At 35.7% G+C, this 22,440-nt stretch overlaps 1 protein-coding gene across 6 annotated transcripts in view; it reads right to left on the bottom strand.

The window, feature by feature from the left end:
- The window catches only part of LOC141378579 (uncharacterized), a 173,503-nt gene that overhangs the window by 96,189 nt on the left and 54,874 nt on the right, over positions 1 to 22,440 (bottom strand). Inside the window, exons 1-2 of one of the 6 annotated variants that reach the window (XR_012393422.1) lie at positions 17,498 to 17,676; positions 17,328 to 17,385 (exon numbers count right to left, since the gene is read on the bottom strand). The exons of 2 other annotated variants lie outside the window; for them this stretch is intronic. The gene's annotated coding sequence lies outside the window, so the exon portion shown is untranslated. Of the gene's footprint in view, positions 1 to 10,888; positions 12,119 to 17,327; positions 17,448 to 17,497; positions 17,677 to 22,440 lie in introns of those variants that run through there. 3 more of the 6 variants (XR_012393421.1, XR_012393426.1, XR_012393427.1) reach the window with 3 other exon arrangements.

Raw genomic sequence — 22,440 nt, 5'->3', positions numbered from 1 at the left:
TTCTACTCTTTCTTTTATTGTTTCCTTATACGGCCTGTAACATTTTGTGCTTTTTGTGGGCCACTTGCCCTTTTCAGCTGGGCTAAAATAAAAGCATGTTTGTGCAGGTAAATAAATAAGTCATCTGGGTGGAAAAGCAGATCTCTGACTTCCACTTCCTTATGCCTAAAGCAACACTGACAGAACATGACACTTACTGACGTGTGATATTAAGGTTAATCCTATCATCATTTTGCACAGAGCAAGCATTGGCTGAAATCTAAATGTAAGTATTCCACAGTCTCAAGGTTATCTATAAGAGAATGCTCCAAAACAGTGAATATTTGCATCTAGAAAATATACGTATATATATAAGTATTCAAAACATATAGTTTGTCACTTCCTCCAAAAAACAACAATGATTTTTTATGACACCACCATGAACTTTTGCTTCAAATCTGAACATCTATAGCTGCTTCCAAAACCGACCATTTATTCAGATGTAACAGAACAGATGGGAAGTAAAGTACAAATACTTTGCTATTCTTGAGTATATTTTTCTGGTATCAGTACTTTACTCCACTATTTATTTGTTTGGCAACTTTTTTCTTTTACTCCTTTCATTTTTTACACAAAAAAATGTGCAAAATGTAACACTCTATAGTATTTTTTGTCATTGCACAGTTTAAGGCACCTTTTTGATGCAATCAATCTATTTTTTCCATCATTGGGTGCCTGCGTGCTGCAGTGTGTGGCTTTTTCAGCCAAGGCTATCACGCACTGTAGGCTAGTTTATGAGGATTACTGTGAGAAAGGTAAGGATGACGACAAAGATGGGTAAGATGGAGAATATAACATCACTGATGCTGCCCTGTTTATAAGATAATAACACACATTTCGCTCAGTCGGATCACAGGTAAACAAGAAGAGAGACACATTCCAGTTCAAAACTAAGCCACGTAATTGCTTAAGATTAGATTCTTTTGTCCACTTCCGATACTGCATGTGATTTCTCTGGTTTTTCAAACTGATACAGCAAAAAAAAAAAAAAAAAAAAAAAAAAAAAAAAAAAAAGATTTGTACATGTAGTAAAACAATCAAATACTTTAAATATGTTATGCCTTGATTTCCTTTATTTCTGAAGTTCATAATTCCTAATCGAGTTTTATTTTTTTATTGATTTTTTATTATTATTGATCATGTGATTTTATAAACTGTTGTCCTAAATTTATTTTTTAACAAATACAAAAGTAACTATACTGGGCAATTAATGAATAAAAATGTAATGTAAAAGATTCTGAATTTATCCTGTGAAAAAGATCATGCACATGTTTTGTGGGTCGTAGACACGCATGTGTATGTTGCTTTTAGCATAGAATAAATGTATTAACAGAATTAATGTTTATCCATTAAGTAAAATATCCACAACCTTGGAAAAAATAAACACTGAAATAACGGGTTATGTATGAGAGCTGCTCTTTGAAGAAAATATAGCAGCTTTAGCATAATGCAAAACAATTCCAGTCAAATACAATAAGTATTCATTTTAGCAAAAATAAATAAATAAATAAATAAATAAATAAAATAAATATATTTGAACAAAATGCAATGTAAAATGAAAGAAATTATTAATAATGTCTATATTATTTAAAAAGATAGATTTATTTTAGAGTGTATAAACATGAATGACAGGCTGAAGACTGTGTGTCAGGATGACGATACATGGGGCGACTTATAGAGCAGTGTTGTGCAATGTTACAGGGTGTAATGTTGCTTGGCTACTTTCATAAAATTGGCAACAAACATTTCACATAGAAAATTGAAATGTAACAATTTATAATAATGAATCAATAGAATGTGAGATCTAGTTACCTATCCTCACTCACTATCATTTAGTCCCTGATTTATAGTCCCTGATTTATCATGAGTCGCCATAGTGGAATGAACCACCAATTATTCCAGCATATGTTTTACACAGTGGATGCCCTTCCAGCTGTAACTCTGTACTGGGAAACCCGCATACACTCTCACATTCACATATCACTTATACACTACAACCAATTTAGTTTATCTATTCACTCATACCGCATGACTTTAGACTGTGGGTGAAACCGGATAGTTACCTGCTAAGTGAAACTAAATCATGTAATAGTAACGCTGTTTTTCTTTACTTTTACTTGGGTATAAAAGTGTAATCAGTACTTTTACCAGAGTCATTTTAAACATGACTATCTATACTTGAGGATGTGTGTATTTTTGCCATCTCTGCAGAACATTCATACAGAAGGTTTTCCAGCATGTATAAGAAAAATAGTAGCTGGCACTGTGTTATTGTGAGCTGTAATGCATTTATTAGTTGTAACTATGTAGGCAAGAACTCCAGAAAGCTGTGCATATACAATAAATAAATACAAAAATACATATAATCTAAGGCAATCAAGAGAGGCAAAGTGCACACACACACACAAATGCACACAGTCAGCCTACAGAAAGCTTGAACATTCAAATATGTCTGTTTACACAATTATATTATTATGAATGACACATAGCACACTATATAGGGGATAAACAATTCAGACTTATAAATATGCATACAAGTCTGCTCCAGTCAAGCACAGAGAGCATCATATGCACGAGTCGGAGCAGACCACAAAATGTATAAGACCCACAAATTATACACCAAATGCCATATTTTGAATCACACAATCTGTTTTCAGCATTACTTTTATAAACTGGTTTTCAGGAGGCAGATGTGCTTTAGCTCACCGACTCTGACTGGCTGTGCTGAGAAATAATACTATTGTTTCGGGGTTTTTTTAATTTGGGCGTTACTCTATATGGCCTGAATCGCCTTCCTGTCTCAGTTCAAATAAAACACATTGAACACACATTAAAGGCACTTCAGGGGACCTTTAAACTTTTGAGCCCATAAAAATATGAATGAAATGAAATCAAGCTTTTAGGTGTGTCTAACCTGTTGGGAAATAGGTGACATCATCTTGGCCAAAGCAGATGGGGTGAGGCTGGGGGTCACATCAGTGTGTGTGTGTGTGTGTGTGTGTATGTGTGTGTGTGTGTGTGTGTGTGTGTGTGTGTGTGTGTGTGTGTGTTGACGAGATGCAGCTGTCTGACTTTGGCTGAAGACTCAATGAGGCGGGAACTATTCCAGGGGAATTGTGGGTAATTGTGAAGCATCTGGTCTGAGGTGCTGGATCTGTTGTCAGGGGGACCATAGAGAGAAGCAAGTGACGTGTGTGTATGTGTGTTTGTCCATGTGTGTGGATATAAATATGGCCGTACTGTGAATATAGCAAGCAGAAAAAATATAGAGTTGCTTGTATGTGAACAATCATGACCTCACATTTACAAATGTTTCCTCTTTGTTGTTCTAAGTAAAATCAGAAGCGCAGGCTGAAGATGTGAACGATATTTGATGCAAACAATGAACTTTAATTCTCCATGTCAGGCATAAAATGAATGTCTGTGGTGAATCAATTGATTAATTTGAATATTTCTCATCAGCAATGATTAAACAAAAGATGACAGACAAATGTCCATTAATCTAGATTATTTCTTTCATGAAAACAATCAACAATCGCCCATGAATAGTGTTAAAGTGTTATTAGTGGAAAAATATTAAATATTTTTTTTCATGTCTCTAATTATTAATTCATTCATTTTTTTGGTTTAGTATCTTGGTCCCACTTCATATTAAGTGTCCCTAACTACTATGTACTTACATCAAAAAATAAAAACAATGTACTTACTGTGTTTATAATGTATTTGTGAACACTTGTGGTGCTTTTAAGTTGGAATAGAGTTTGGGTTGTGGACAGGTTTGGTAGCATGGGTAGGTTTAAGGGTAGGTTAAGGTGTAAGGGATGGTCAACAGTGTATTTACAAAAGTAATTACAAAAGTTAGTTACAGATGTAATTACATACATTAATCAAGCATAAGTACACAGTAAATACATGTATTTACAAAATAAGTACATTTTAACAAACTATTTACTCCTATGTAAGTACATATTAGTTAGGCCACAATATAAAGTGGGGCCAGTATCTTATTTATCAGAGTTTGCTACAGCGGAATGAACCGACAACTATTCTGGCATATGTTTTATGCAGCACACACACTCATACACTGAGGCTAATTATGTTTGCCCAATTAACCTATACTGCAGTCCTTTGGACTGTGGGGGAAATTGGAGCACCTGATAACTCCACACAGTAGTAACCACAGTGTAATGAAGTGCCAATTATTCCAGCATATGTTTTACACAGCGGATGGCCTTCCAGCCGCAACCCAGTATCAGGAAACATCATACACACTGATTTACACACACCCACACACTACGAACAATCTAGTTTATTCAATTCACCTGCATCACATTTTTTTGGACTGTGGGGGAAACCGGAGCAACAGGAGGTAACTCAGGTGAACAAGGGAAGAATATGCAAACTCTACAAAGAAATGTCAACTGGCCCAGCCGGGATTCAAACCAGCGACCTTCTTGCTGTGAGGTGACAGTGCTAACCACCGCCCTAAAATAATAAAGGCAGATTAATAAAGCAGTGTTATTTGGACGCTTTAGATTGTTTCCTTTGATATAAAGTGTTTAATGATTTCATATGTTTGATTTAAATACAAAGCAGTAAAAGACACTTAATATAAAATTTAACCAGTAATAAAACACAAACACAACCATAGTCTTTTATGACTCAGTCCATGCATTATGAAGTTTGTAATAATCTAAAAAACAACCAGCCACGGACGTATTTGAAGTTTCGCATGTATTAACTTTCTACTCTACACCCACATGTGAAAACAGACACACACACACAAGCTCTACAGCATATTTCATTTTCCCATATCTCGACTCACATATGAATTCCTCACACAGCAGTGAGGAGCTCAGATCCTGAAGAAGAGAGACTTCTGTCTGTGTAGGGCTGGAGAGGGCACTACTATTTCAGATGCACAGACACACACAGTGTCTTCTTCTATCTAACGTTAGTGACCTGTTGATGACCTCTACTGATGTGCAGCTCAGCATTGAGAGAATACAAGCTGTTAACCTGCTCAACCTTTGACCTATGAGCTCTTATTGACATTTACGAGAGAAGTGGAGAGAATAGACGACCATTTCATCTTTCTTAAAAATAGGATTGGGTATCAAAAACCTGTTCCAAACTTCAAAGAACCAGAGATTTGATATGATGCACACATTTAAATTGTGGTAATTAGTTCTTGACTTTTTCGATCATTCATGAAAAGCAACAAGCAGTTTACAGTTGCATCTATCTGCGAGGACAATCCAGTAGGCACAGAATGTCAACATGATGTCAGATTGATGTTGTACCCCAACGTCGTAGGGATGTTGCATTTTGTTTGGAAATGAAAATGGGGTTGACATTAGAACAAATGTCCAATGGTTAACCTAAAATCAGCATCTAATGATGTTAAAGCTTGATGTTGTGGACGTTATCACTACGACATGTATCAGATGTTGGATTTTGGATGTCATACCTGATGAATAAATGTCAATATTGTCAAAATATCAATATGACATTGGTTTAAGATGTTGTCTTTAAGTTGGATTTTGGCGACATTCCCACACACCTAAAATCAAACTAAATCTACATAATTTGATGTCATTATTAGACATCAAAATAACATTGTCCTTAGATGAGGGCTAGACATTGAATTCGTCAAATTGACATCACAACCTAAATCTAATATTAATGTCTTATGCCATTGTGTGACTGCTGGGAAGGAACTTATGTTACATGTTTGCACAGTTCATTATAATCGGCACTATGACTAACCACAGCAAACATACAGAAATTGGTTAAAATTTGTCAAATTGAAGCATTGCCAAATGCAATACATGTGGCATATACATTTTGTGCAAGGAAGAACCTTTGATATACCTTTGCTTAAACGAGTAATTTATTTGAAGGAATGCACTATGAACTCTCCCAGCCTCGAGTCCTCTAACAATGAACCAGAAACAGCTCTTTTTTTTCTTTAAAAAAAAAAAATTAAATTAGATGCGATAATCTATAAGAACCAGATTTGGTTAGTGGAATTGGATTCACTAAAATGAAAACAGACCCAACTTAAGAATAAGATTCAAATGCCATGTTTCTTTCATATATTACAATGAAGTCAGATGTTTGTTAGCTGCTTTAAAAACAAGTCCCTTTTAGAAATTTGACAATTCTTTCAGCAAAATAAATAAAGCCTTACTGTTTCTGAATAGACACCATAACAAAATAACATGCAAAAATAAATTATTTAGTTATATCCAATTAGATAATTAAATAATAAACTAATTAAGCAGATTGCCTTTTTAAATCTCTTGACGTCACTTGTATAATTACAGAATAAATTTGCATATTTTTATGAAATAGCTTAAAATAATGATTCAATTATTCACACAAATGAAGACTTTACATGTTTCATTGGATGAATTTACATTTTTGAGCCTCTTCAATGAATGATTTAGTGGCTCCCCATGAAGTACTTTAGTGACTCTCAATGTGAGATTTATATGTGTGTGTATGTGTGTGTGTGTGTGTGTGTGTGTGTGTATTTCTAAATTTCTAGAAGGATTGATTCAGTCAGATATCACCAATTGTTACAGTGCTCATCATAATTGAGTACACATTATTTAGAAAATGCATGTTTTCATTCATTTCTCAGTAAATATAGGCAAGTTATTTTGGTGCGTTTAAACAAAACAGATTTATTAAATAGGTATATTTATTAAAATAAAATTTTAGTCACCAAACATATTTAGAAATTGAAAGATAATACAATGAAATTCAAGCAAAATATTGCAAACAAAATTACAACCTACAAAATTTTAACAAATTTTTTACCTTTTTTTTTTTTGCTTCTCTTGATTTTTCCTCTTTTTAAAATTTGTATTTAATTTTTAAATACAAGGGCATCCGCTGCATAAAACATGTGCTGAAAGAGTTAATTCCGCTGTGGTGACCCCAGATTAATAAAGGGACTAAACCGAATAGAAAATGAATGAATAAATGAATTTTTAAAACATAAATTTGGATGAGCATTATCGTAAGTTATTTTGTTTGACAAGCTCCAGTACTGCCTAATATAATGTATATGCACAAATATAATATTGTTTAGCTTCCTATTAAAAATATGAATTTAAAAGACAGATTGGTGAGGTGTGCACTTATATATGCTGAGCACTGTATATCCAATCTATGTACAAACTATAGATTTTCTCCCTGTCCTTCTAAGATTACTTTCTGTAACACAAAGACAAAAAAATCCTAGTGTATGTGGCTGAAAAAGCCTAAGTCTGAAGCTGTTCAGTAACACTGATCAAGCGTACGTGTGAGCAAACACTGAATTCCACGTTTACCGCAGACCCAGTTAAAAGGCTTGGGTGTCTGTTATATGGATGTGAGACTCCTCAGTTCGACAGTAGAAACTGTAGCACCAGGATCTTTAAAAGACTTGTGGCTCTGCAGTTCCATAATTCAGTCTTAAAATGCCTCAGTGAGCCAACCACAAGGATCTGATTTCCTCAGCTAAAATAAGAGTACAAACCCAATAACAGATACACATACAAAAAACCAAAGGGTGGAACTAACATGTGGATGAAATTACACCTCTGCATGATGTATTGTGAAAACAAATTAAAAAATACAACTAGCTGTGTATATTGAACATATCTTGGAAACCTCTAGTGTCAAAACATAAACACATGGTCAATAATGTAATAAATTGGTGCAGTTTAAAAAAAAAAAAATTTTATTAGAGGCTCAACTGTGTGACCAATTATGGAAATGGGGAATCTGCAGTGGTTTGACTTTGGCTCAATCAATATTCAACTGCATAATCGATGTGTCAGCACAGACTGAGACTGTCCCATTGAATTAGAAACACTAGAATGAGTATGACATACAGAAGCTTCAACACCACATCATGATCATGGGTTAAAAACTAACACACATCAATCCATTTGTCCGTCTGTCCATCCATCTATCAATCGATACTCACCGGCCACTTTATTAGGTACATCTGTCCAATGGCTCGTCAACTTAAATTTCTAAACAGCAACAACTTAATGCCTTTAGGCATGTAGACATGGTCAAGACGATCTGCTGCAGTTCAAACAGAGCATCAGAATGGGGAATAAAGGTGATTTAAGTGACTTTGAATGTGCCGTGGATGTTTGTGCCAGACGAGCTGGTCTGAGTATTTAAGAAAATGCTGATCTATTGGGACTTTCATGCACAACCATCTTTAGGGTTTACAAAGAATGGTCAGAAAAAGAGAAAATATCAGAGTAAGCGAGTTCTGTGGGTGCAAATGCCTTGTTGATGCATAGGTCAGAGGAGAATGGCCAGACTGGTTCGAGCTGATAGAAATACCTTTAAGATTTGCTAAAACAGGAGACACGCATCATGGATTGTGCAGTTGACAAATCTGCAGCAACTGCGTAATGCTATCATGTTAATATGGACATAATTTTTGAGGAATATTTCTAGTACCTTGTTGAATCTATGCCATGAAGGATTAAGGAAGTTCTGAATACATAAGCGATCCTAGTACCTAGTACTAGTAGGGTACTAGTACCTAATAAAGTGGCCGGTAAGTGTATATACATATACACAATGCATATTAAAACCAATATCTCAAATTTTTAAAAAATAATCTTGCATGCAGTGTGTAACACAGCTCTAAGTGAATGAAAACATCCGGGTTTAAATTTGAAAGTGCACCGTGTTTAAAGCAAACTATTCTCAACAAAAGAGCCATTTCGAGTTAATGTCGACACAAAACATTGCCATATAAGAGACCTCAAAAAGCTTAAACACACCCTTCCTTTCAAATACTAGCGAATTTCAGAAGACAGAATTGCATCATGACTGCATCAAGATCACTGATCACTGTAAGATGTGTTGAGATGCGAGACCCTTTGATTTTCTGAACAATACCACTGTATAGCCAGGCCAACCTTGTGCTGTATTTGTTGCTGTTGTTTGGCAACAACACGACACATAAATGTGTAAAGAATAAAAACAGCAAACAGTGAGGTTGTAATTTGCAGAATTTACTCATAGTACTGTGCATGGTGGAAAACACAGCCCAGTATCAGCTTATTGAGTCCAAATAAATTCATCAAATTCTTTTCATTTAATGCTGTATTATGTAACTTTTTAACCCCCAACAATGAGCAGTCAGGAAACTCAGTGGTGAATTGTATGTGCACATTGCTTTAATGAGACTAGGAAAGTAAATGCTCTCTATGTTCACTTTATGGAGTGTAACTTCAAGGTAACCTGTTTACATTGATTTAAAAAATGTGTAGTTCTGTGCATTCAGTTTACAAATTGATCTTATGCAGTGCTACTTCTTTATAACAATGTAAAAAGAGAAGCTTGCATTCTTTTTTTTCTGCCACGTGTAATTTAATAGTATGTAGAAAAGGGTATAAATGTTTATAATGCAGGCAGTCATGCGACACACTACTGTCACCATCTGAAAGTTATTACTCCCGTCGAGGAACTGAGAAGACATTTGAAAGGTACAGAAAGGTGTGCAGGTGTCTTGCACTTTATGCAGCGTTTCACTTGATTTAGTTTGGTTCTGGTTTATATTATTTCCATTGTGCTTATGAAAAACAGTGCGAGGAATAAAATGTATCCCCATCTGCTCTTCAAATTGAGGTCTTTTGTGCTTTTTACACACAGTTTTTTCCCCTTTCATCAACTTCACCAACCACAGACTTCAGATTTCTTTTAGCTGCTCTTTCTCACTCCCTCTCATTGCAGATGGCAAAGGCACTGCAATTCATTATTCAGATTCGACTTCATCATTTATAATAGAGGGTGATGCATTGCAAAATGCCTCCCTAAGTCGTGACAAGTGAAACCAGTCTAAAATATGAAACCCAGCCAGGCCCGAAGGCTGAGGAAACTCAAATCAACACATGGCTGGTTTTAACTGGTTTTACACCCATTTTGAAATGAATGAGTGGGTTTTATTTGCAGTTTGTCTCAAGGAAATAAATGTCACCATCTCTAGTTTTCTCCTCAGGAGAGTTTGTTTGCCTCAATAAATGCGTAGGAACTCTCTGTTGAGGTTGACTGGCTGGGTGGATCTCGCAGCGGCGTGAGGGGAATGAGAAACCATGCGAAGCTCATAAGCATTAAATTTAATTGTCAGATTGCAGGGGAAATGATTCAGAAGCAAAATCAGAGGCATCATCAATCACAGAGAAGCCTTTCCCATTAAGCTAAGGAATCCAAAGAGGTGGATCTAAATTCACTAATAATGATGATGATGAAGATGATAATAATAAAAAATAAATAAATAAAAATGTAATAATAATAATATAATAATTAGAATAATAATAACACCATACATTTCTCTTTAAAAAAAATCTTTCCTGAACGTTTGCTTTTCCTTTAGACTCAGACTTAGCCAGCTCATAAATATAGACATTCTGACGCTATAGCGTCGGGACCCCCATGCTGCCTGCCTAAGGGCCCCTAAACTGCCAGGGCCTTATACACTCTGTGTCACCTTTTCAATCCACTTGTGATGCCTCTGTCCATAAGATATACATACATTTAAGTCAGATACTCCAAACACTTGCATCACCATCAAATGATTTAAAAATATAATAACAATAATAAAATAAAAAATGATAACCTCAACACATACACATACTGAACCGTGACAAGAAAACCAAATCTAATATTTGGTTTACACAATATATATTATTTTGAGCATAAGTAGAGGCTACTACTGTCGCAGGGCCCGTTTCAAGTGAAATGGCTAAAATTTATTTTAGCAATATTCAGCATTGTTGTTGGTGTTGTGTCATTTTCAAATGCAATAAAGCATTAACCATCTAGCAATATTCATCAGGCATTTATTGAGCTAATAATCCATTACACTTCTAAATAATCCTTTTTTAGCACCATTCCACATGGACATTTCCAAACGAAATGCAACATTATGTTTTTGCTAAATGTCCAAGCAGGGATGTCCCTTTTCATGAGCATGTGTTGAAAAGTACAATAAAAATTAAAATTAAGAAGTCAGAGTAAATATCAAGGTCTGAAAATGCAATATAAACGCAAAAATATATGGAAAATGCTAACTAATTAAAAGCTACAGGCAGTTTTTGTAGTATAATGTAACAAGCATGTACATTTCTTAACCAATATTTGTCTTGTATTATAATTTAATTCAAACATGTTCAAACAAGCTAGCATTCGTGATTGACGGGTGACTGGTAAACCACTGGTCTTTATCACTCTCCAGGTAGATCCTGAAAATGACAGAAGCATAATTAAGAAATGCATCTTGAGTGATGCATGCCTATCTCACTTAATTTTTCTTTACACAAATGCAGTTTTTTCATTTTCTTTATGGCTAACAGCCGCAGTTTTGATAAACAGCTCTTCATTTGATATCCCGCATATGTATAATGGCTATCTAAAATAATAAGATCTGATTACTTCTAGAGGTGTCACGGTGGCACAGTTGGTAGCATGAACACATCACAGCAAAAAGGTTGTTGGTTTGTGCCACGGCTGGGTCAGTTTCCTCCAGGTGCTCCAGTTTTCCCCATATTCCAAAGACGTGATATAGATGAATTGAATAAGCTAAATTAGCTGTAGTGTATGTGTGTGAAAGAGTGCGTATGGGTGTTTCACATTGTTGGGTTGTGGCTGGAAGGGCATTCGCTGCGTAAAACATATGCTTGATTGATTTGCAAGTTCATTCTGCGGTGGCAACCCCTTGATTAATAAAGGGACTAAGCTGTAAAGAAAATGAATTTATGAATACCCCCACAAATTTTTACCTATTCAATTAAAAAAATTAAAAGTAGGTTAAACTAGTGTTTTTAAAGGTCAGTTTTTTTAAAGACTTTTAGGAATTTTGAGCTAAGGAAAGTTATGTCTAGTAATATTTACAGTACCATGAGCATTAGGCAGCTGCACTAGGTTTGGGAACAGTGAAACACACAGCTCTGTGTGCAATAGAAGTGTATTGTGACCCTGGACGGAAATACTGCTCTGTGGGATGCTGAGCCAAAAAGAGCCAATCAGTGCCATGGCTCTCCAGTAAGCTTTTCTGCAAAGGAAAAGAAACAAGTGACTTAATGTTCATGCCCATCTTCTGTGCATGTGTGTGTGTGTGTGTGTGCACACTGGCAACATAGCAGCAGCAGTGTGCCAACAGGAGACAGATGCACATTACATAAAGCACAACAAGCCAGAGGTCAGAGGCCATGAAGACGACACAAATGCATGCATGCTTATATCCACCAACATGTAAAGCACACACTAACAAAAACAATTCCGTATAAAGCTTTTGCAGAATAGGTGAAAGAGAGTCTCAAATGCATGTTAGCGAGAGAGCGTGATTGTGAGTGAGAGAGAGCCAAAGAGAAAAAGCGCGGTGACGCATACACCTCTGAAATAGACTGGAAATGACATTTTGCAAAGCGCTTCCCGCTATGAGAGCAATTTTCCCAATGATTTAACCTCAACCGGCATTTATTTTGGTGAACTGTGAGCTTAAAAACAGCTTGCTGCATGAAAAGGCACTCTCAAAAGAAGAAGAGATTTGCCTGTAAAAGAATGGGATTTGATTTTTTGAGAATTGAAAAGTTCACATTAGCCAACTTTATTTTAAATTTTAGCTAGGTTTTGCATCATAGTGACTCTGTCAATATGATCTCTTTATCTGTATGTTTAGATTTTCGTTTTTAAATAATCAATATTTGATGTGTTCTTTCAGCCAAAGAGGGGCCAGATTGGCAGACAGCAGGTGGCATGATTTCCTACGCAGCTAAGAGGCCACAGCGATGCTGGCTTCATTACTTCATGCCAGCCTGACCACACGCTCCTGCTCAAAATAAATACATCTCTGATGTCATTTTCTACTAGACTTGAGGTTGATCATTCCTAAAGAATAATTCAGAATATCTGTAGTCTTTTTTGAAGTACTTTTGAGTTTGTGTGTTTGTTCTCACTGCTGAAATAACATAGGAAATAATTCAAACAGGCTTACTGGAGTTAGTTGGTCTGGGTTTGTTGGTTTTAGAGTAACTGGGTAATTGGCCAGATTGTCTGATCTCTAAGAACCATCTTTAACTGTTTTTTATTTTTGCTTTTATTAGAATAATCTTAGATAAATGGAAAACTAAGGGCTGGGCACTCACCAGCCACTTTATTAGGTACAACTTACTAGTACCAGGTTGGACCCCCTTTTACCTTCAGAAATGTCTTAATCCTTCATTGCAAATAATCAACAAAGTAATGGAAATACTCCTCTGAGATTTTGGTCCACATTGACATGAAAGCATCACACAGTTGTTGCAGATTTGTCAGCTGCACATCCATAATGCAAATCTCCCGTTCCACCACATCCCAAAGGTGCTCTATTGGATTGAGATTGAGGTGACTGTGGGGGCCATTTGAGTAAACTGAACTCATTGTCACGTTCAAGAAACCAGTCTAAAATGATTTGTGGTTTATGATATGGCACATTATCCTGCTGTAAGTAGCCATCAGAAGATGGGTATACTGTGGTCATAAAGAGATGGACATAGTCAGCAACAATACTCAGCTAGGCTGTGGCATGGACACTTGCTTAATCGGTACTAATGGGCCCAAAGTTTGCTGAGAAAATATCCCCCACACCATTACACCACCACCACCATCCTGAATCATCGATACGTGGCAGGATGGATCTATGCTTTCACGTTGTTGACACCAAATTCTGACCCTACTCTTTAAATGTTAGCAGAAATAGAGACTCATCAGACCAGGCAACATTTTTCCAATCTTCTATTGTGGAATTTTGGTAAGTATGTGCGAACTGTAGCCTCAGTTTCCTGTTCTTAGCTGACAGGAGTAGCATCCGGTGTGGTCTTCTGCTGCTGTAGCCTATTCGCCTCAAGCTACTGTTGCCTTTCTATCAGCTGGAACCAGTATGGCCATTCTCCTTTACCTCTGGCATCAACAAAGCATGTGCGGCCACAGAACTGCCACTTACTGGATATTTTCTCTTTTTAAGACCATTCCTTGTAAACCCTAGAGATGGTAGTGCATGAAAATCCTAGTAGATCAGCAGTTTCTGAAATAAGACCAGTCTGTCTGGCACAAACAACCATGGCATGTTCAAAGTCACTTAAATCACCTTTCTTCCCCACTCTGATGGTCAGTTTGAACTGCAGCAGATCATCTTGACCATGTCTACATGCTTAAATGCATTGAGTTGCTGCCATGTAATTGGCTGATTAGAAATATGCGTTACCGAGCAGTTGTACCCAATAAAGTGGCCAGTGAGTGTATTTACCAAATAAAAAGACGAAGGAAAAAGCTGATAAAAAAGGTTGCAAACAAAAAGAACTGACGATAATAATGTTTGGGCAATCTATGTACAACAGAGGCACAAAATGGGTTAAGACATGCTTTTTTAAGGGTAAACAATTATTCAAATGTCAATGAAATTACTACATGGAAACATTAGACGCCTACTGCTCGATTATTTAAAATACTTGCATGCTTAATTTAATTTTTTAATTGAAATTGAATCTCCCACAAATTCATATGCAATAAGATCAGGGACAAAAAGCATTTTCATTGTCTCGTCAATTCAGGAAAGTAATTTATAATGCCAAAAGAGGGTTTATGCTGGCACAAGCTGTTAATAAATCTAGCCCTAAGACTAAGTCTTATTTAGTATGTATGAAAAAGGGTTAGAGTGAAACCAAGCATGGTTGAGGGTGATAAGACCAGACATAAACTCCTCAAAAAACAGCATCTCAGAATAAAAACATGATTTTAGACCTAAAAGCCACATTAAACAGTCTGGAGTTGATGACTAGTAACAGAGATAAAAAGAAAGATGGAGGGCAAAAGTGGAGAAGGTTAAACAAAGAGCAACTCAATCAAAATGTGCGGTGGACAGTAGAGTATATACATGATGCAATGCACAAGATTGCAGCCTGTTTCTGCACATTTTCTTTGACACTTTTTAAGCTAGAAATTATAACCTAGCAGTAAATGTAAATAAATTAACTGCATGCCTGGAATAATATTGTATCCAGACCATACTATATCTAATAATCAGATTGTATCCAGATCTGATGCTTTGTTGATGGATTTGAGTCACACAGATACTGGTCTACTCCACAGCAGGGATCAACCTCACAGAATGGAAATATTCTGTTAATTAATAAAATCTCTGTTAATTAACAGTTGCCCTTTCTTGTGATTCACAGATGTTTTCTGATAGGTACACTTTTGCACTGCACTGTGTGACCTTGATCTCTGCTCCAATGACTTTTGATGTTGAAAAGTTAACAAAGTGACATTTATTCTAATTTAAAACAATATATTGTAATATGATGCTAATATAAATTACAATGGTTTGGGAAAAAATCATATTCATGATGTACAATTTTTAAAAAGTTACACAATGCAGCTTTAAGTGATCAGACTATCAAGATAAGACACAGTACTGAAAAATAGCTAAATTATATATTTGAACAAAAAACTCTACTGTTTTAAATGTTTGCAATGCAATAATGCATTTAATGACATTTAAAACAGTAAAATACCTTGTTGTACAATATTTAGCATATACTTAGTGAAAAGTATTACAGTAATTTCAGAGTATTTAACTTATTTTTCCATGCGGATATATGCTATGAAAATGCAAAAATTCGGATTCATTAGCCATTATAGGTTAACAACAAAAATATTGGTACAAATGCTAGCTCACAAATGTACCATCATGACAATGGTAATAATGTAAAAAACTCAAATTTACTAAATACAGCTTACAAATGAATGCTGTAATACTTAACACTCTTAATATTTACATTTATATTCTCCATCATGCTAAAGTTCTGCATGGAGTAACGAGACGATCTATTATATTTGACCTACATAATGTATCCTACAATGCATACACTCAACTCCATTTATGACAAATGAACCAGAAGTAATATTAACCCTATTGTATCATGGTTTTATGTTATATGACAAGGCGACCAAGAGCTGATGCCAGCTTCTGAAACTACCATACATATATTTAATGAGGCATGTGCCAACAATGTATCATACTGCAGTTTAAAATGTTACATAAAGTCTTCTGTTTCTCAGCTATTTAAAAAATAATTGATGTACACATCCTACAATGCAGTAAACATATTTGTGACCATGAAAATAATTATAAAAAATAGTCATAAGGTTTTTTTTTTAATTGAGATTATTAATTTATTCATTTTTTTTATAGCTTAATCCTTTTATTTATCAAGGGTCGCCATAGTGAAATGAACCACCAACTATTCCAGCATATGGGTAACACTTTAGTTTAGGTCACATTTCATGATATTAACAAACCATGAACAAACACTGCTAGGTTAATAAAGTACTAATTCGCTGTTTATTAATGGTTAGTAAGGTAGTAGTTTGATTTAGATGTTGCGTAGGATTAGAGATGTACAATAAGATCATACTTTATAATTACTAATGAACAAAATGTTCATTGGAATGTTCACATCTTAATAATAGACCAGTAGCCAGTAGCATGATTTGTGACCTAAATTAAAGTGTTACCAGCATATGTTTTACACAGCAGATCCTCGTCTAGCTCCACCCCAGTACTGGGAAACAGCCATACACACTCATTCACACACACTCATAGACTACGAACAATTTAGTTAATTAATTCAATTCACCTGTAACACATGCAGTGCTCAATTTGTGAATTGCAAGGTCCCGGAACAGATCGGGGTAACGGATACGGCATGTTACTCAAAGATGGAGAGTTGTCACGTACAAAAGTTTTAAGGCACAAATTAAGCCGTATGTCTTTGGACTGTGGGGGAAACCGGAGAACCTCTGCAACCTTCCACACAAAAATGCCAACCGGCTCAGCCAGGGCTGCTGTGAGGCAACAGGGATAACCATTGAGCCACCGTATCACCCCGAAATTAAGATTAATAAACCTTAATATATATGCTTCAAGTGATATATGGTTAGTCACAATAGGATCATATTTATCCAAGACAAAGATACCCAGAATCTGAGGTTATAAAAGTACTGAAAATAACTGCCATCAAATTTGTCTAAATTAAGTTCTTAGCAATGCATTTCACGTAATAAAAATGTTGTTTTGATATATTTATGGAAGAATATCCACAAAATGTCTTAATGGAAGATGATCTTTATTTAATACTCTAATGATTGTTAATAAAAATAAAGTAATTTAGACCCATTACAACATATTTTTGGCTATTGACAAAAACATACCCAAAACATACCCGTGCATCTTGTGGTCCAGCTTTCCATTTTAGCATTTCATTTCAAACAGAATGAGTGCTTATAGTAAGAGAGAGAACGAGAGAGTGCGTGTGCATGTGTGTAAATGTCAGATGGTCAGTACACAAGCCTTCAAAACCGAGAAATTTCATTACAAACACATCAAACTCACCAGAGAGATTCGTTCCCCATGTTCCTCATGCTGTTTATTGTCTAATTTCTGCACACTTACAGACAAAGAGCCACAATAAAGAACAGGTTTTGAAACAACCAACTGAATCGTACAAATAAAAGAAATAAGGGATTGCAGAAGATGACATTTCTATCGATCGCAACACATATTCTCCCTGCGGTTGAGACTGCTAATCTCAGGAGCTGTGATATTGGCTCTTAGCGAGTGGAGCTGCGTGTGCCTGTTAGACATGTCCAGACACCATGTGAGCTCTTGATAAAGTTATTGTTTTCTCAGACATGGGCATGGATTTTCAATTTCTCCCCTCACTCTCATACGGTAGCTGACACACACATTCAGTCATAAGAAAAATATATATTTCTTTTGGATCGAAAACCCAAGTAGCATCAAATAAAAGTCAAAAAAGACACACGGCTCTTTTATGTGAAAAGTGCTGTATATTAGAAAGACAAAGAGCGAGGCAGGCAGAAGGGAAGAAGCATGGGGTAAGTGCACGTGTGCGCTCCCTGCGAGTGGACGGTCTGGCCTCATCTCAGGATTCCTTCCTGTTCCTGTTTGTTGGCCGAAGTGAGAACGTTCAGTGCTGCCAAAGGCATGCTGGGTAACACTGACACATTGCAGCCGGCCCAGCTCTCTCGCACCAGGAGGATGGGAGAGGAGGGAAGTGGAAAACGCAGGATGAATGTGAGGGAGGGAAAGGAGATTAGAGGACGGGAGAGCTGAACCCCTCTCTGTGTTCACATATGTGCGAGGAGAGTAATCTCAGAGTGGAGAGCAGAGGAATGCCGAGCAAAGGAGGCGTCTAGGTGCGAGAGGAGAGAGAGAGAGATGAAAGGGGTGTTAGAATGGGCAGAAGGGAGAGAGATGAGAGGCGGCATGCAGAGAGGTGCACATGGTGTGTAGTGTGTGTTCTGTTCTCTTTCAGTAATACACAGCGGGGTCATCTGCCCATGAACAGCACCGTTGTGATAGTGTGTGTGTAAAGAGGATTTATGTCTTGAACTGATGCACTATGGTTTTGGTATTTACAGTACTAGCGATTGTTGAAGCTAGTTTGATTTTAAAGTGTTAGTTCAGCTAAAAATTTAAACTCTGTCATTATGTATTCACCATTTTGTTAATGTCATTTTTCTTACATAAAACACAAATTAAATAATTCTGATGAATAAATTTGAATTTTTTAAGGCTTGGATGTGTTTATAAGATGCAAAGCAATTTGTGCTTATGCTTCATTTGTAGACAATCACATTGTTTTTTTCATATATCTTCTTTTGATTATATACAGCTACTCGACTAACATGAAAATGACTGTCATATTTCCTAGTTCCTCCAAAAGCCACCCTTAAGAGGCTCTGATTGTGATGCTGTGTAAATACAGTCAGCCAGAGTAGCTGTTAGCCGTGTCAATTTGAGCCTAAATCAGACAGAAAATGAAAAGGACACAGCTGAACCTCACACCTGCAATCTGAAATAAAATCTGACAAGTGTCATTCATATATTTTCGGGTTATAAACCTGTGTATGTAATATGAAACGTTCACATAACTTTTGTGTGTTTATTATTTGAGATGTAGAACGCACGGAAGGCGGCTGCATATAGAGACACTGCAGTGCTGGTGAAGATTGTTGGTGTTTACAGCAGTTTTACGGATAAATTTGAATTTTTAGCCAAGTTGCTAATGATGCCAAACAGCATTTCATGTTGGTCACATCCTTGTTTACATTCTTGCTACAACATATCATTAATGCTAGATGCTATCCATGTAATTTTAACAAATAAAAATACTTACAGGTTGTGGTTCACAATCCACAGCTTCATCAATTATGGTTGGAGCTTTTTTTGAGAAGTTCTTATCCGAATTCAGCACTGGGACAGATTCTGTAAGCTGTCCTTTGTCAAATGTTAGCCCTATATTTTTTTTATAATTATCTAGAACATAATTAAAATTAAACTGTAAGCACTTCTCTCTTTGTGTCGTGTTCTCTGGAAGCCCAAATACAGAAACAGAACAAGCTCTGTGGAAATAGCAGTGTTTGAACAGCGTTTTAGCCCGCACCACAACTCACACATTACTGTCTGGCTAATTTCTGTCCTATACTTATGCTAAAAAGGCAATAATGGTCTAACATTCCTGACCATTATCACCAATAAAGCCTAGAAAAACAGGCCATCAGTATATTGTAAACCAATAGGTTCAAATGTTCCTTTCTAGTTATTAAAGAAATAATTTGTTCCTTAATTTTAAATTGTTTTAAATTCAAAATTGTAATGTATACATCAGTGTAAAACCTATGACTGGTATGACAGATCATAAATATGTTTGTACAGTCGTACATGTTTCAGACAAAATCTCTTCAAAGTGATTCATATTCAACTAAAATCAAACGCTGCTGTTTAAAAAAAAACATGCACGTCGCCAGCTGAAATCATGTTGTGCGCACCCAAAGCAATACTGATGACGTCACATTTGCCGTGCTCACTCAAGCGGACGCGTTGAGTACAAACTAGGCTTGAAGCGCTTGTGATCTCACTAACCAGGATGTATTTTTTGTAGTCCCCAAACTCTGTAAAAGCCAATATCTCCCTTTGCATTGACCTTTGAGCGTATTACATTCAGAGATGTTGTTTTTGTTAACACATCTACATTACGCATCTCTTCATAGTGGACCACCCCTTTAAAAAACACAAAACAGAAAATGCATCAAAGAAGAGCCATTGTGTTGTGTCTTTGTGTGAAGAACAGAACAAGTTTTTTTTGCTCATAATCTTTCCCTCCGGGTAGCTGTTTAGCAGCGAGCTGAACTTAAAATGCAGATCAATCGTATTTATGAGTGAATCATTCAGAGCAGTGTTTTCAAATGTATCACTCTGACTCAAAAGAATGACTCGTGTGTGAATCAGTTGTTGCTTACTGTATCACATGACCTTGAACAGTGCAAGCATGGATGAATTCAAATAATCAAATGTTGTAGTAATAACATTTATAATTTGATAAATAGATGCTGTTCTTTCAAACATGTTTACACACAAAAAACAAGATATTGATTATTGTTAAACATTTATAAGAATTGTTTCTTGACCTACATATCATTCTGAAAGATCACTGAAGATTTGAGTAATAATGCAGAAATTTCCGATTTGTCATCACAAAAACAGAGTAATTGTTAAACTCTAATAAAATACAAAACATTTATTTTATATCAGGGCAGCACAGTGGCTCAGTGGTTTGAACTGTCATCTCACAGCAGGAAGGCTACTGGTTGAGTGTGTGTGTGAGAATGAGAGTGTGTATGGGTGTTTCCCAATACAGGATTGCGGCATCCGCTGCATAAATCATATGCTGGAATTTTTGGCGGTTCATTTCCCTGTGGCCACCTCTGATAAATCAGAGACTATAGCTGAAGGAAAATTAATGAATTAACATTTTATATCAGAAAATAGTTAATAATATTACTATTCTTACACTGAAAAAATGGTTCATTGTAAATTGTTGCAAACATTTTATGTATAAGCTGAATTTAACGTAATTAAGTTGAACATTACTAGATTTAATTTAATTGTTTAAATTAACCCAATTTAGTCAAAAAGAAATGTAGTAAATGCAGTAAATTCAGTGTACTTTATTTTTATTTATGTACATTTAACATTACTGTAGATATTGCATAACTTTGAAGAAGGTTTTGAAATTTAGTGCATGTACTTTCATAATACATTTATGTTGATTCACATAATTTTGTGTTGCCAGTCTTCATCCCTTTTGTGTAAGCAAGAAGGGAAGGTTTGGAAAACATGAGTGTCAGTAAAGTAAGCATTTTCTTTTAGGGTGTATATCCCTTTAACTCTCTTCTTCTGATGTGGTGTAGTAAAATATTTTCTCCATGTGAAATTTAAAGTCTATAGTAACAGTAATGGAGCCTGGGCATTTTTAAACTGCGGGTGTGCCTCTTCTGTCCTAGATGACCTTCAATTTATGACACAATAAACCACATTAAACTCTTGTTTTAACTGGGTGGTTAAAGCAGGGGGGATTGTGGGCAGTTCTGAATAAATAAGGACTCATTTCAGACATCTTGTTTTCTCATCTCGCAAGTCTAGACAAAATGTAGCGTTCATGGTGAGTTGGAGAGCCTGATTTACAAAACGGCCCTCCAGAACTCTGGCCAAAATGTGCTTTGGAGATATTCATTTTATAAGCTGATTTTCAAACATGGACAAAAGGTATAGCAGAAACAGACTGAAGAAATAATAAGTCTGTTCTTAGATTCAAAAAACATACATTACAACAAAACACAACAAGCCTTGTATGATTTTTTGATCATGAAGATTCTGGAGGAATCAGCACTGCTATGGCAGCCTCCTCCATCCCACTGTTCACAGCTCATAAAGTGAATATTATTTTCTGTATAATGTTTTCGGGTAGAGTCTTTTCAGCACTCTTGTGAAATTTGTGCTAAGGTGACTTTAGAAAAATCTGTCAGCAAAAGAAAAACAATAAATAAATAAATAAATCTGCACTATGCTGACAGCAATGTTCAAAAGATTCTCCCTTTTTTTTTCAAAACATATTTACAGCCAAATAAATTCACATACGAAAATCAAAAAGTCTTACCTCAAAAGCCAAAATATATCATTTTTATTTATTAATTTACTTATTTCACTGCTCTCTGTAAATTTGCCATGGGAAGGAAAGGAAATTGTGATTTGTTATAATTGCCTTTCACAACCAGGAGTTACCTTTTACAAATTAGGCTTTATATATATATATATATATATATATATATATATATATATATATATATATATATATATATATATATCAGAAATTAATATCTCACAATTACTATTTTTCTAAGCCAAGAACACAAACAGTTTTTTACAATTTACCTTGCAATTTGCAGAAAATGTTAGAATAATTAAATACA

This window comes from Danio rerio, chromosome 17, assembly GCF_049306965.1.
Source record: "Danio rerio strain Tuebingen ecotype United States chromosome 17, GRCz12tu, whole genome shotgun sequence".
NCBI classification, from domain to species: domain Eukaryota; kingdom Metazoa; phylum Chordata; class Actinopteri; order Cypriniformes; family Danionidae; genus Danio; species Danio rerio.
Note: the sequence above shows the minus strand (reverse complement) of the source record. Positions and strands in the feature narration are given on the sequence as shown.